Source organism: Aythya fuligula, chromosome 3 (genome assembly GCF_009819795.1).
Source record: "Aythya fuligula isolate bAytFul2 chromosome 3, bAytFul2.pri, whole genome shotgun sequence".
Taxonomy (NCBI): Eukaryota; Metazoa; Chordata; class Aves; order Anseriformes; family Anatidae; genus Aythya; species Aythya fuligula.
In genome coordinates, this window is record NC_045561.1 from 5,305,820 (window position 1) to 5,321,275 (window position 15,456).

A 15,456-nucleotide genomic window follows, 5' to 3' on the forward strand; every position below is an offset into this window, starting at 1 on the left:
CAGCCCAGCCCGTTATGTTCCGTCAGGAAGCCAGTGCCCGACCCCAGCGCATGATTTAGCCCAGCCCGGGTACAGGACTCCACGTTTCCTTGCTGGTTTCAGTGAGATTCCTCTCAGCACCGTGCCTTTTAGGGTGCCCTGGTCTCTGAACGGCAGCCCTGCCCCTGAGTGCAGCGCCTGCACCCTCAGCTAACGGGGATTAGCACAGCCAAGCTCCAAAACCTGGTAAATCGACCAGAATAAAGCGGAGAAGACCACTGTAAAGGTCTGATCTGCTTTCCTGCCACATACAGGCTGTAGTCTTCAGCCAAGATTTCAGAAAATTCCTGCTTGGCTTGTGATGAATTCTCTGAAAGTTACTCCACAGGTTAGTAAGCCCTGTTGTGAAAACATTTACACAGGTTGCTTTGGTTGGTTGGGTTTTTCTCCCCTGCTTGAGGAAATTTTAAGACTTAACCACCATTTTGTCACACTGCCGGTTTGTCTAATGAGGCTCCTTTGCACTGTTCCCATTTTTTCTCTGTAGGAATTTGGTAAATTTGATCAAACCATTCCATAAAGCCTGGCCTTTATTAGGCCTTTATAGGTCTGGCCTTTATTGACACCCAAGTGGACTCAGCGTTAGCACCTGGGGACAGAAGCAAAAGACAGCTCATAATCAGGAGGAATTTAGAAGCAGCCGAGGGCTTTCACAGTTCCTCCATCACTGAGCGAGCAGGGAGACAGGCCTGCCCATAGCACTACTCACACTATGCAGAAATGAAACATCAATAGCAATTTTCCTCACTTTCTACTGTGTAAGGCTAGGTCACATCTCGCAATGATTCAGCGATGACTTATATTCTCTCTTCACTAGGTATTCAAAAACTACCTGCTGCTACCAAAGAAGATTTTTCATTGATAGCTTCCCAGCATTGAGAGCCCTGTCTTTGTGAGCTGTAAGCTTCCTGCTGCCACAATTAATGCCAGCTGAGAATTAAGTAAGTAAGAGCCTCATGGAACACATACCTTCTGCTGTCTTCCATGCAATACACAGAGACTGAACTCAGTCTCAATATTATTTTTTCTAATCCTTTATCCTTTAGCTATTTTTGTGGTTTCTAAAAAAAAAATATCTAATTTATCAGTGCCCTTCCTTCTTGAGTAAACAGTTTTAATGTTGAATGTGGTGTTTTAAAAATATTTAGACCTAAGAGTATTTAGACGTGAAATAATGTAGTGAAGAGAAAGAAATACAGTAATAGAAATTACTGGAGAAGACATACTTAGCTGAAGTTTCCTTTTGATAAGACAGTACAGGTAGGACTTTTCCTTGCTGCTCAGTAAGAACTGGGGAAGCCTGAGGGAAATACACTGGTTTTCCTATAGATTCTCTGAGGATAAAGAAAAAAGTGATTGGCTAAAACCCAAAGAAGTTTGAAAGGTGGTGGAGGGATTCACATGCTGGAATCAGATTAGGTGAATTTACATGACATTTTGATGATGTGTGAAAGGAAGAGTTAAAGAACATTTTATTGTGTTATACAAGGTTCTGAATAATTATATTTCTGTCCTCAAAGAGCATGTGAGTGAGAGAGGTGACAAAACAGATCTCCATGAAGTAGAGATGGGGAAGCATGTAAAATGATGGCCCCAAAAATATGAGGAGATTCCTATGAATTCAAAAGGACCAGGAAAGACTGACTTCAGAATGAAGAAGGAAAAAACTGTAGGGTACATCTAAGGAACTCTTCCCTACCAGTTAATATAGAGCAGGTTTGGAATTAATTGCAAGCCACACTCAGCGTCGAGAAGGTTTGCAGTTTAGGCAAAGTCTGCTTGGGAACAAGGGTAGAGTTGCTTTCATTTCTAAAACAGAACTGAGTGTTCCTGAAACAGGGTAGACATGTCAGAGCACTGTTAATCCCTCTAAAGTAGGTCAAGCTTGCAAAGATACACCTCATTTGAACCTGATTAGGAGCATGAAACGGGAAACAGGTTAAAAAGGGAGATCAGTGGGGCTGAACAATTAGAAAAGACAATTGTTTGGACCAAACCATTTATTACTTTCCTGATTACTTTAATCACTCTGTGACAAAACTTGTTCTCCTTCAGCTTCACTTTGCTTCTGTTAAACCTGTACATCTTCAACTTTTACCCCCGTTTGTGCTTTGCAGCCATCTTAAGAGAAAGATACTTTTCCAACTAATGTACTCCCACTTCTGTTACAGGAAAGGTTTGGAAGTCAGTATGTCAGTTTAGGGTTTGTCTGTTGTTGGAAGCGAGTCCAGGTAGGTTTGGGAGAGAATTTGGAAAATGGGATTTATGAGTTCACTTCTGTAGCTCCTTGTTTCAATAGCACAAAGCCAAGATGAGATACTAGAAAAACTAAGGAGCTGAAGACAACGTCCTTCAGATGGAGAGGTCAGTTTCTTTGGACTCCAACTCAAAAACCGCTTTAGGGGTGGTTTAAGATTTTAGTAATCACACTTATCTGCTGCTTCTTCTGCTACAAACCTAGCAACAGAAGCCAATTTTTCAACTTCCTGCATTCACAGCCGAGTATATTATTTTAAATCTTTAGTACACATTATCAGGGGAAGCTGCTAAAGAAAGTTTCTTTTCAGTAGCAGGAGGACAGGGGATTAAAAGGAGCTTAGAGGTGATGAGTCAGTATAGACCTCTTCAGGATACAGATTTATTTTGATTATAAAATGCAAAGTTGTATTATAGTATGTAAAAAAATAGTAATAATAAAATAAATAAATAAACATGGTAGACCTGAATGAAGGGACAGATGCAAACAATGCATCTTCCTTCTGCTCTGTGGTACTGCAGGTACTCGTATCACAACTATTACAAGTATTTCTGTACTGGAATGCTTAGTTACCTTCAGAAACAGTCCCTAATCTACTCAGATGACAACACCAAATACATTTTTTCCTAGACCTCCCTAACAGTAATTTCTGTGTTTCCCTGGAAGGTCATGAGAAAAGTTGTCCTTTGTGCACCACAAGTATTTTTCATATGTATACTTTTTATGTTCATTGAACTGCAATTTACACTTCTGCGATTGTGTGGCTTTCCTCTAGAAAAAAATGGAATTAAAAACTCGTTGATCTTAGGTGTGTGATATAAAGGGTATATTTAGATGACTTTTCTCTCTAAGATTATTTCTATTAGGTTTGTTTTCTACTTCACTGAAGGCTGTCCTATTATTAATTCACATGTTCTTTTTGTGATAAAGACAAGTATTCAGAATTGTTGGTGTTTTATTGTATGCCAGGATAGATTTGTGACACTGCCTGGAGCAGAATAAATTATTGTAACACTCATTTTTCCCAATATATGCCCAATCTCAATATCCATTTTCCTGTTCTACACTGAATTTCCAGAACTACCTTTCTAGACTTCTAGAATTTAATTTTAAAAGATTGATTGTTAAACTATAAAATAGGAATTTATTGTCATACAGGCAACAGGAATTGATATTTCCAGTTTGAATGTGATCTTTCCCTGTGCCTAATGAAATAACGTTTGCAATATATTTTTTACTGTGTGAATCGTAAATGAGTTTTTAACTTTCTCTACTAATTACTTGACAAATTAAAAAGAATAAACTATGTTCAGAAATAAGTATTCTATACATGTTCTAGCACAGATTTATTAACCCTAAAGCATGTCTTTTTTAATGGAGAATGCTTTAGTTTAAAATAGATCAGTAAATACACCACAGCACTGCAATTAACTGATTCTTGGAAATGCACAGGAGCTTTGCTTTCGATATCTATTTAAAGCGAATCAAAACTTTTATACAAGGGTTTGACCAGAAATGTCCATATCTGTCCTTCATAAATCAGACTACAGAATTCCCTGGAACGTTAAAATAAATGTATAAAGAATTTTCTTGTTCATATGAGTCAAGCTTGACTGAACCTCATCTAATGGCTGCCCACCAGAAGGTAAGTATATGATGACAACAGGAAGTCATATGTTGCACCTTCATACAGAAAGTTACGGAGGATACTGTACCTATAATGCTTAAAGGTTTTTTTTTCTTTTCCTAGTTAAATGTAGTTTCCAAGAACATCTCTGACTAACTTTGAGGCTTGCCGTCATACATAAATATGAAGAACTATAGTTGTTCTGTCACTCTGATTCAAAGATACTCAGCATTGAAAAAAAATCAGTTGTTATCAAAATAACCCTGATAACTCTTTCGTTGTTTATGCTTCTTACACAGGTAAGTTAATGACCATCACAATAGGTGCATTAGTGTGTGCTAACAGTTATGTCCCACCTTCTTGCATCGCTGCTCCTGATCTTGTAACATTAAAAAACATAATATAAAAAATATGTTTTTTCACACTGTGTGCGTTTCCAACTACAGAAGACGCTTGGCTACTGAGGTGAAGATTTGCCAAAGGCTGAAAAAACAAAGCACCAGGGTACTGGTGCTCAGTATACTTCTGATGGTCAAAGGCATCCATCTCTAGGGAGCAGAGATGCCAGAGAAAACCTGGTTCAGGAAGTATGACGCCTGCGTGGGAGCTAGAGAAACTGCTTGCTTGCTGGCTTTGAAAAGATGACTGCTGCAGGAGAACTGGGACAGAAAGAATGAGATTTGGAACCAGAAGTCCAGCCTGCTTCTGGTGAAACGTCTCTATTGGTATCTTCACATATCTACCAAGACATGAAATGGACAGGCAGGAAGTCATTTGCAAGCCTTATGTAATATCCAGTCCTGCAAAGAAGCGCATTCTGGGGGGTTGCTCTACCCACACAGCACTCCACCATGCAGGCATGCCTCCGCATCTTTGCATAACTCAAGCTTAGACCTCCTACAAGATCATCTCCCACCTCTAGAGCGCATCTGTTCATTTTCTGCCTGTCAAACCTCTTCAGAATTTAAAAGTTGCAAGTTGTAAGAGATAGGAGAACAAGCTCTCAAGTTTGAGTACATCAGTTCAGGACAGATCTGATAAGAAACGTTTTTATTTTTATTTCTAAAATGGAATTCTGCTGCTGGGTAAGGAACTGTCTTTTGCAATATATTGTTCCTCAACAATAAAAATAAAAATAAAAATCTAAGGCAGAAGCACAATTCTCTTTTTAGATCTGACACTCCAAAGCCTGATATATGTGGTTGGGTGAGCTACATGAAAAGGTATTATTAGGTTTTTATTAGATTATGATGCAAGCTCAACCTGGCTAGGCATGTCAGACTGTAAATCTAGTGCAAACATCTGTGGCCAAATTTCATTTTCATTCATGGTGCTGTTTGACTGCAGACATTATTCCTTTCTGCTGTAAAACTGGTTCCATTCTAACAACTGTTAGAAGGGCAGAGGTATATGTAGGGCAATGTTTATAACGTAAACAGTCATCGATGTAAAATGATTCTGACTCTGCTCCTGAACTAAATCAGAAATAATGCTTGTAAAGGCAAAGGAATTATTCTTCCTTACAATACATGAAACCAAAGTTCAGGCCTTTATCACAATAGAGGGTAAGGCTTGTTGGATATGGCACAGATATTTATTTATACGTGTCTTTTTACCATCAGTGACTTCTTATATCTGAGATAGCTGCCAGAAGGGAGCAGAAAGCAGGCTAAGCGTGGTGTTAAAAGAATAAATCAAACTGTTGAAGCCAGATAGACATGGACAACTTCCATTTTCAACAGGGACTGCACAAGAATTGGGTTTCTGAAAGCTGCACTGGGTACTGAAGACACTTGAAGTGCTTTTTCCATTCCAGAGAGTGACAGTCTCGCTAACAGTAGGCAGCTCTCTTTGCAGTTTGTCACACTCACTTTAAACCTTCTCCGAATGCTGCAGGAGCAAGCCAGTGAAGCAGGCTGCCCAAAGGCACAGCACAAACCCAGGCTAAGCTCACAGATGTTCTATAGCAGAGTGTCTGTTGTGCACTATATAACAAAACCTGTTACTTTTTTTTTTTTGTTTTTCCTTAAAAAAAAGTCACAAGATTTCCAATATTTTCTGCCAAAAGAATAACAGCTCACCTGAGAAGATGGTGTGTTTGAGGAGTGAAGACTGGCATATCATAACCTAAGCTTTTGCTTGAAATCAGTTTTTGGATGAGTATTTCAAAGATGTTGCAGCAGAGCCACAAATCCAGATGCCATTGCACATAGATCTCAAGCCAAGCTTCCACATCTTCCAACCTGTGGGACTATCTTTATATAGAATTTATCTAAATTTAGTGCTGGAGATAAGTTACTTCTGATGAAGGCAGCAGGGTAAACATGAAACAAGAGAAATATTTCCCAGTACTTTGCTATAGCTGCACTGCCTTTTCCGAGCTGGTAGTCAGTCTTTCCCACAGTAAGAAAATACGTCTTCATCTAAATGCAATGAAAAATATATTTTTGGCTCCCAGCTGAGCAGTTCTTAGGTATATTGGCTTGGTAAGTGTGTCAGTATTTCAGAGGCTTCTGTGGGAATAGACTTCTCTAAACATTTTTGAATTTTGGTAAGTAATATTCATCTGTTCTTCACTATTACAGAACAGGTATAAAACCCTGATCCTGGCCCTCCTATTTAACTGGTGAGTGCCTACATCTCTAAACATATTTCCACATACCCCTCCCATTGACCTGTGCAATATGTAGATCAAGAGAAACGGAGAAGTAACGCTATCAAACACACATACCCAGTAACCCTTTAAAGAAGGCAAATGAATACAAAAGGCAATGCAGGACACTGAAAAAAAACAGTTATGCAGAGAAACTGACAGAAATGCAGCATGAAAGAAATGTAATTACGTAACTAGATCCTGCCATAGCTTTGCCTGTGTTATTCTCCTCATAATTCTACCTTCTTTCCAAGGGACAACTTAACTTACTTGAAAGAAGAATTACATGGCAATGTGATCTGAGTTTATCTCATCACTCTTCTTGCATCTCTAGTGTCCAATAGACATTCCAGGCCATTTATCTTTCAGACAATGAACTCAAATTGTTCCTGGAATATTAGGAATAAGATCAGACATTTTCAGTCATAGCTGTAAATTCATTCCAGTGATTTTAGAGCAGTAACCTGTAAGAAAATTGGACATGATCAAAGAGTTTCTCTGCATTTAAGTGTAAAGCTGTCTGAGTTCAAAATTCTTGGTCGTGACCATGTCTTTCTCATAAATAAAAGCCAGATGAATGAAGAGCCTACCAACACAAGGTGATTTTATTGCCATAGGCAGGATGGATCATCTCTGCAGTATTTCTGCAAAACGGAATGAGAAGACTACCTACATTTTATAGTAATTTATGTGGCCATAAAAATAGTTCTCTGCGGCACAAAGTAGCAGCACGTAGATCAATAGGCTTCTGCAAGGATGTATTTATGAATGCAACTCTGCTGGTGGTGACTAAATGCTCCTTTGGGTGCAGAAGAAAACGGGCCACCCAGAGAACTGCTTCCAGCATAGTCTCCATCTGGCACAGAGCAGCCGCACAGCTCGCTGTGCAGCTGCTTCCATGTGACACTTGCCAGAGGCCCACGTGCTGCCGCTGTTGAAAGGCTCTTTTAGTCAGTTTGTCATCTGGGGGTTGCAAGTGCCTTTCAAGTAGTGGGACAATCATCCTGGGCCTGCTGTAGTAGTCTCAATTCAGAAAAAAAGACTGTTAGACTTAGCAGGACTTTTGCCTGAAGAGTTACGGTTGGGTTAGGCTACAGATGGTTAGACTGAGAAGTCCTATCGTTGCTGGGACATGAAAGAAGTCAGTGCAAATTGCCTGAGAGAAAGACTATACTCAAGCTTCCAGGAAGCTGAAGTTCTAGTCTTTGTTTGCCAAGGCCACAAAAATCTTCAAATACACCATCATCTTCCCATGATTAAGCGCAACATCCGAAGTGTCTGTAAATAGTTAAGCCTGTTGCAACTTTCAGACACGTGGTGTGGTTTGGTAGTGAAGCTAATGTAAAGGACATGGACTTTTCTTCGGGGGCTTCCTGTGCAGAGCATGTGAGATCCAGTCCTAGAATACAAGGGCATCAAGCACACAAATTCAAGATAATATTCTGGTTTTGACAGAAAGAGGGAAAACTGTAGGGCGTGTACACTTATCTGCAGCGTGGGCTGATGACAGAGCTTATTTAATATTTTTTTCTGATCTACCCCCTTGCCAAAGACTGCATTAGCAGATATCTACAAATAGCATGCTTTGTAAGGCTAAGAAAGTTGAAGTTGTTAAGTGCTCAGAGCCTTACTTGATAGCTTTTTCCCATTAATACTGTTCAGTTCCACAAGTAGGCAATGTAAAAACAGACATAAGTGGATTACCAAAGGTAACAATCTCAAGGATGCTTGAAGGATGTAGGTATGTAGCCTCGGCTCATTCCAGAAAAGACCTGTACTCAACATTCACTGGTATTGCCGAAGCATCCCTAGCCGAAGTGCAGCTTTTTGTGTGGCAACAACTTTGTGAAAATCATTCTGGTTGGTCAGCTTCTTCCATATGTTTGACTCTCCTGGATGCCTTTTCTCCTCGAGGGAAACATGAAACATTTAGTCCACTTGCCAAGGTTTATACATCCCTGAACATCTTTTTTCCATCCATATCACTGATTAAAAAAGAAACGAACCAGCTTGCTTTGCAAATGGCACAGTTTATTACATCAGTTACTGGCGACTAATTTTCAGGGACCCAGACCTGATCTTATAACGAACTGCTGTTGGCATATGCTTAAGCACAGAGAAGTAGAAATGAGGCAGTTTACAGAGCAGCAGCTGCCAAAGCAAGTCCTCTCTGGTTTCAGACCCTCCTCTCTGAGGAGAGCATTGTAGATCCACGTACTGCATTCTAGTCCTGTGACTCTGCGGTCACTCCTGCAGAGCCTTGTCCCTGAAGCAAATTCACCATTTGGCATGCTGGACCCTAATTATAGCTCATGTCGCAACTCCTTCCCGGTGGGAATGCAACTGCCCCACAGCTCAAAACACAGCGAAAGGGTGGAATTCATGTTTCTGTGCCTCACCCAGCAGAGCAGCTTTTTGATCCAAGTGCTTCTGTAGCACAAGTGATGGAAATTTTCTAAGCTGATGTTTTACATTTTGTTCTCTTATTTTCTCTGAATTTTTCCGTGTTGAAAGACTAGGTTGAAGTGGGAAACCATAAGACAATGATGGCCTCCTAATACAACTTCTTGGCTTGTATCTAAAACCCCACAGGCAGATGCTGCTTTGCTGCTGTCTCAGTCAGAGATGTATTAATGTAAGAAAATCACCAGGACTGTAAACCTGAGGGCAACTGAATCCAAAGGTACCTTGAAACCGCTGTGTTAAATGGCTGAGGAGTCATTTATACCAAGTAACTCTGACAGAGCCTTGGCCGTAATAATGGGAAAATTACTTTCTGCTTTGACATCATAAAGAGCTGTACTTTTGATAAGCTTACAATATATCAATACATTACTTATTTAATTTTGTTCTAAATGTGTACGTGGGGAATATATCCTGCTAAAACACAGCTCCTAATAATACAGCAGTCATGTTCCTCCTTCCACACATCCTTGCGAAGAAAGCAATTTCCATGCTCCATTGAGTTAGAAGAAAAAAAATATTACAGTTTAGGAAAGAGTAAATGTTATTTTAAGTGACCAAATCCTCCAAACAGTTTCTTAAATGCAACTATAAATTTCTGCTGCAAAAGGCAGGGGGAAAAAAAAAAGCCATGAGGACATGCAGGGAGTCAGCAAAGTCCCACCACGCCCTGGGAAGGGAGTTCTGTTGTCATTCGCTAAAACAGAGGGCTGCCACTTGGAAGTGTTACAGACATTTCTGAAATCCTCTTAGCTCTCTGCATATCATTTGCTGCTACTTGTGGTTCAGTTATTTCCCAGTAAAGTCTGTTCTGCGAACAAAAGGCCAAATAATTAAAACAATTTTTTGGCTTCTAACAGTGCTGACTACTTCCTTTGCCCAAGAGGGATTCCATGTTTTATACCCAAGATTTCTTTCAGGCTCAGAGCTGTCGCTAAACATAAAGAGTGAACAAAATACCCCAGTAATGCTTGGGGTCTGCAGAGAAGGGGTAACCCCTGCCTTAAGGTTACTGCAGTACCATTCCTCTGTTGCTTTTACAGTCTGATTTTCCAGGGGTCTCTGGTAGCAGTACAGGTGGCTTTTAAAGGGGCAGTCAGGGAATCATTCAGGTTGGAAAAGCCCTCTAAGATTATCTCGTCTAACCTTTAACCTAGCACTGACAAGTCCGCCACTAAACCATTCTTATAACTTTTAGATTCATACATTTCCTGAAGACCTCCAGGGACGGTGACTCAACTGCTTCCCTGGGCAGCCTGTTCCAATGCTGCCCACCCCGTTCGGTAAATTAATTTCTCATAATATCCAACCTAAACCTTGCCAATGCAACTTGAGGACATTTCCCCTCCTTTTATCACTTGGCCTCGCTACAATCTCCTTTAAGGTAGTTGTGAAGTATAATCAGGTCTCCCCAAGCCTCCTTTTTCTCCAAGCTAAACAACCCCAGCTTTCTCAGCTGCTTCTCATATAAGAGCTGTTCCTTAGACCATCCACCAGCTTTGCTGCACTTATCTGCAAAATAACCACCAGAACCTTTTGTAGATAGAGAAAAACACATTTTAAATGAGAGGCTTAAGGACAAAGGAACCTGACCCACACATTCAGTTTCCTCAAGTCTATATGATAAGCTATAAAAATTTTGGGAAGGGCAAGGAGAACACCGTACCTTGTAGAGCTAGCTTCATGACATCCTTGCAGATTCCTGTATGCTGAGTGTTATTTGCTAGTCTACGGTCCATGGAAAAGTAGAAGCTAATAGGATAGGTAGGCAAGCTAGAGAGAAGTTAGCGTTAACAGTTATGATAGTAAATTGAAATGAAGCATCATAGTAGATAGAAAAAAAAAAAAAAGAAAAAAAAAAACTTTCTTACTCAAAGCTATTACGAGTGATTACAAGTTCATACCACAGACACAGCAAATTAAAATTAGTAAGAGTTTACCGCTAACTGAAATAGTTGAAAGGTAGCTAAACACAGTAGCAAACATATTTGTGAAGAAACAAACCTTGACATTTCAACACAGGACATCAAACACCTATCATGAGCTATAAACCAGCGATACATGTACTCTAACAATTCCCTCTGCAGCTGAAGCCTGTCTCCCAAAAGGGAAAGAACCTTTGGAGCTTACGTACTCACAAACATCTGCAATAACTAGTTTGCCTACAGAACTCAGCTCTAACAGAGAACTATACTTTGGCCCTGAGGGCACTAATAAGTCTTTAGTGGCCCTGATCAGCCACACCTGGGACCCTCACCCATACCCCTTCACACAGACTTTTGGGCCCTATTAAAGCTCAGGCCAAAGCACTGTGTCCTGATCTGAGCTGTGATATAGGAGTGTAGGTTTTTATGTTTTAAGGCTATCGTTTATATGCATACAGCAGCATTATTTGCTGATGGCATGGTTGTAGAGCCTGGTTCGTACCCGTGCCACATCTGCATCCTGTTACCTGTACCTTGTACTGCCTGCCCTGTTCAGGTACTGAAGAGGCTGCCCAGGTTAGAGAGGACTAACTGCACTGGGGTCACCCTGCAGTCCTCATTAAGCCCTGCTTGTGGGTCAGCCTAGCTTTTGCTATTCCTTGATATGCGAAGCAGGAAGATACCTAAATAGGGGCTGGAATGAAACTACTAAAAGCAAGAGTTGGTGCTAGTTTTAAAAGTTAAACTTAAATTCTCCTGGGATTTCAGTAACAGTGAGAAACACGTTTTAATTCTTCAAAAAAATTCTAGAAATAAGCAATCCACTATTTCCCTCATTAAGTTATTTTAGTGTTTAATTGGCATAAGCAAAGAAAGTAATATTTTTCAGTTGCTGTATGCTGCATGGTATTTTGTCATAATAGGATCTGTACGTGTCACAAACTCCTGGCTGTCAATGAAACCAACAGGATTACAGAGAGTAGGATTTGCTTCTGTACTTCAGAACAGGCTGTTTAGAGAAACAGATTACTGGTTGTGAAGCTAACCTTCTGAAAGAACCTACTTTCAGCCTGGAGAGGAATGGGGACTGCTGTCAGTTTCTTGAGAGCGGAGAGCTAAGAAATGGGATGTTTAATGCACGCCATTACCAGAGCCTTTTGTATGTCTTGCATGCTTGGCCAGAGAGTGTGGGTATAAGTGTTACATTCAGGTCTAGTACTTATTTGCAGAGTATCTAATTTCCATGTTTGGCAAGCAGCAACTTCTTGAAGAAATCAGATTGAGTTAAAAGCTTTTGAAAGTTGCAGTGTCAGTATTCACTGAATTGGATTCACCCAGCTTCTTATGGCTGGATTCTAATTAGTATCGCTCTGTATTTTTCTGCTGGGTAGCATAGCAAACCTGGCATACTTAATAGCATTGCCATGCTGATTTCACAGCTTTAACTGTCAACCTGCTTTAATTCTGAAGGAATGGAAGGGCTGTTTGTTAAAATACAAGCTGGGAGGGAGGAGAAAGGGGATGTCTGAACTTCTGAGCTTTCCTGGGGCATGAGAAAACAATGGAGTAAGTACTTCATAAGGATGACTACCCAGTAAAAACGTCTCTTCAGATCAAAATTTCCCTCATCTCTGATTTAAAAAACAAGTACCTGTACCTCTGCCAGCACATTTTACAGCATGTCTTGCTGTTCTGTAGCAGTTTGCAGTATGTCCTGCTATTTTTGAGCTGTTTTGTGGTCTCTGTTCAGATGTCTGTTTCTCAAGGCATTAAGGTGAGAGCAGCAATGTGAGGGGCTGAGTATTAATGAAGATAAAGGTGTCAAACACTTTGACAGTTACTTGCTTTAAGAGCCTCTTGAACAGGTCTGTGTAACCACTCATATCCACAATCCTGTGTGCACATCCTAAATACATATTTTTATCCTTAACTCAATAAGGTCAGTGAAGCTGATGCAGGTAGAGAATAGCTGACATAGCCCAAGGTCACCAAGCTCACCTGAGATGAGTTAAATGTGCTTTCTTCATTGCTTTAACAACTCCATCATCTTTTCTGTATGTCTTCTCAGTACTTTATTTGGACAAAGCAAATACCTACTGCTCTTACGCATCTTAACATCCATTTTACATGTGAGCGTAAATGCTTTATTGTTTGATAATAGGAGTTCTGCAGACTGTTTCTTTTTTCTTTATTTTTTTTCTTCTTCTTCATGAAAGATGTTTCTGACAGATGCAGGAGTCAGGTTTTAAACACTGGTGTTTTCTACCTCTCTGTAGAGGTAGGATACAAGCTGCATTATATCGAAAGTATGCTAAGATTTTTTTTTTTTCCAAACACCTCCCTGTCACTTCTATTGATGATGCATTGTTAACACTTTGCACAGGTAGGGTACCTTTTAAAAATATGTAAGTACCAGAATACCCTAGTGAGTAATGTTAATATTATTGCTGTACTTGTCTACAAATTGGAAATCATAGGAAATAAAATGTGACAAATCATCCTGAATCTATGGAGTAGAAAAAAAGAAAGCTGCTAAGATTAAATGAATTGTGGAATTTCCCTTGTTTCCTGACTGTCTGTGAGACCTGGCTGCTCTTTCTCATCTGACTAAATCTCTGGGACTAAAGTCATCCTAAATGCAAAAATTGCAATGCTTGCTCTGACAAATTTCTGCCAAACAAGGGTTTTGTCTACAGCATTGGGTAGCAACAAATTCTTAGGGAAACAGTCCAAGCTCAGACTCTGTATACCATCTCCTCCATCTTGGAAATATCTGGTGTTAATACTTTAAAAGCTTCTCTTCCAGGAAACTTTTGCTCTAAATTTAATTGTTGGTAATGGAATTAACTTTTGTGAATTTGTTTATCCCTTCTTTGAATCTGTTCATAGATCTTAGGTTCTTTTGCAGTAGCTTTCACAACTTGATTACACTTTGCATTGCAAAAGGTTTATTTACTTAGGACCTATGGCTTCGTAGCCAGTGGGTTGCCTCTATAGTTCTAGTACTGTAAGAAACAACAATTTTTTGCTTTTTAGGAGTCTGCAGACTGTGTGTTACCTCACTGACTGCCGTGGAATCTGGGCTGCTGATTTACGAAGCAAAAGCAAATGCCTGCTGTAGATGCAAGTGCAGCTCACATTATTTATCTACCTCTCTCCTAGTTACTTGGCATTGTAGTATGCTAATGACAGCTTGGGGCAGGTGTAATTTCCATTTCTGTGATAAACCAGTGGTGTACTTGCTTTTGGAAAATGTGATGACAGATCGGGAATGCATCCAGTTAGACAACCCATGCCCTCCTCAACACTTGCTTGTGTTGGTGGATGCTGTGTTCAGTCAATTAACAGTTTGTCAACAGCTGATTATAGGATAGCAAAATTAAGATAGCACCTCCTGCTAAGTAGATTTAACTTCTTTTAGAATACCAGCACCTTAGCAATGACATTGTTTCCAGGCTGAGCTTGGTTTCCTTGCTGGTACTGCTAGCCTCTCTTGCTGTGCAGAGCCTCAGTGTGAACACCAGCTTTGCTGTACTTGCTGAGACTTTGGAGGCCTTCTCATTTTTTTTTTCATGATGACAAGGAATTAACACTGGCCCCAAAATGTCTAGGCAAACCATCAAGCCTTTAGTTGTTGTAAGACAGGGTAGAAAAATACTCTGCTTCACAAAAGCTGAAGGGGCTATTTTGATCTTGATTGAGCTTTCTTGTGTGGTGTGGGTTTGTACATGAGGGCATGTGTGCCTTCTCTTCAGCAGAACTGTAGCTTTCTGAGTTCTCCTACTTCCCCTCGTGTCACCTCCACCACTGGCTTGCTCAGTGGTTCAGGTATCTTTCAAGATGCACCTGAGACATGTCTATAGCAGCAAGCACAATGACTGGCTCTTTCCCCTCCTTCATGAATGCTTGCTTCCAAATCTGTTATGAAACACCCATGCTGCTAGAGAACCTTTAATTTTCCTTTAGTTTGTTTTGCTGATGTTTGTTTTTTCCGGTTTATATTCTGATGTGGACAAACTGTTCTAGCATCTTCTATGTGTAGTGTCTTAGTGTACTTACAGAATCAATTCCTGGCAAGGTATGGGTAGCAGACAATTAATTTTGCATTTTCTGAGCTTACAACAAGAGACAAGGAGGCATTAACTGCCTTAAGGATAAACAATCAAACTCTTGAAATTTCCATTTTTGTGTTTAATGCTCAGCAATGAGAGCTGTATGGGCTAATGCTGTGGGCAATGTTTCCATCAATATATGGTGTGGGGGAGAGGGAACAACTACCAAATTGGAAAGGCAACACTTAATACTCGCTTTTCCAGGTATAAATAAATGCCCGAGCCTCCTGGGAGGATAATCAGTCCCTGTAAGAACAGGATTATCTGACTGTACAGAGTAAAGATGCTTTTCTCAACTTCCTTTGTCTAGAAATTGTAGGTCACTAGCATAAATTGAGTGCATGGGCTCAAAAGGAGGCCCCTGTGTTTCTGCTCTTTTT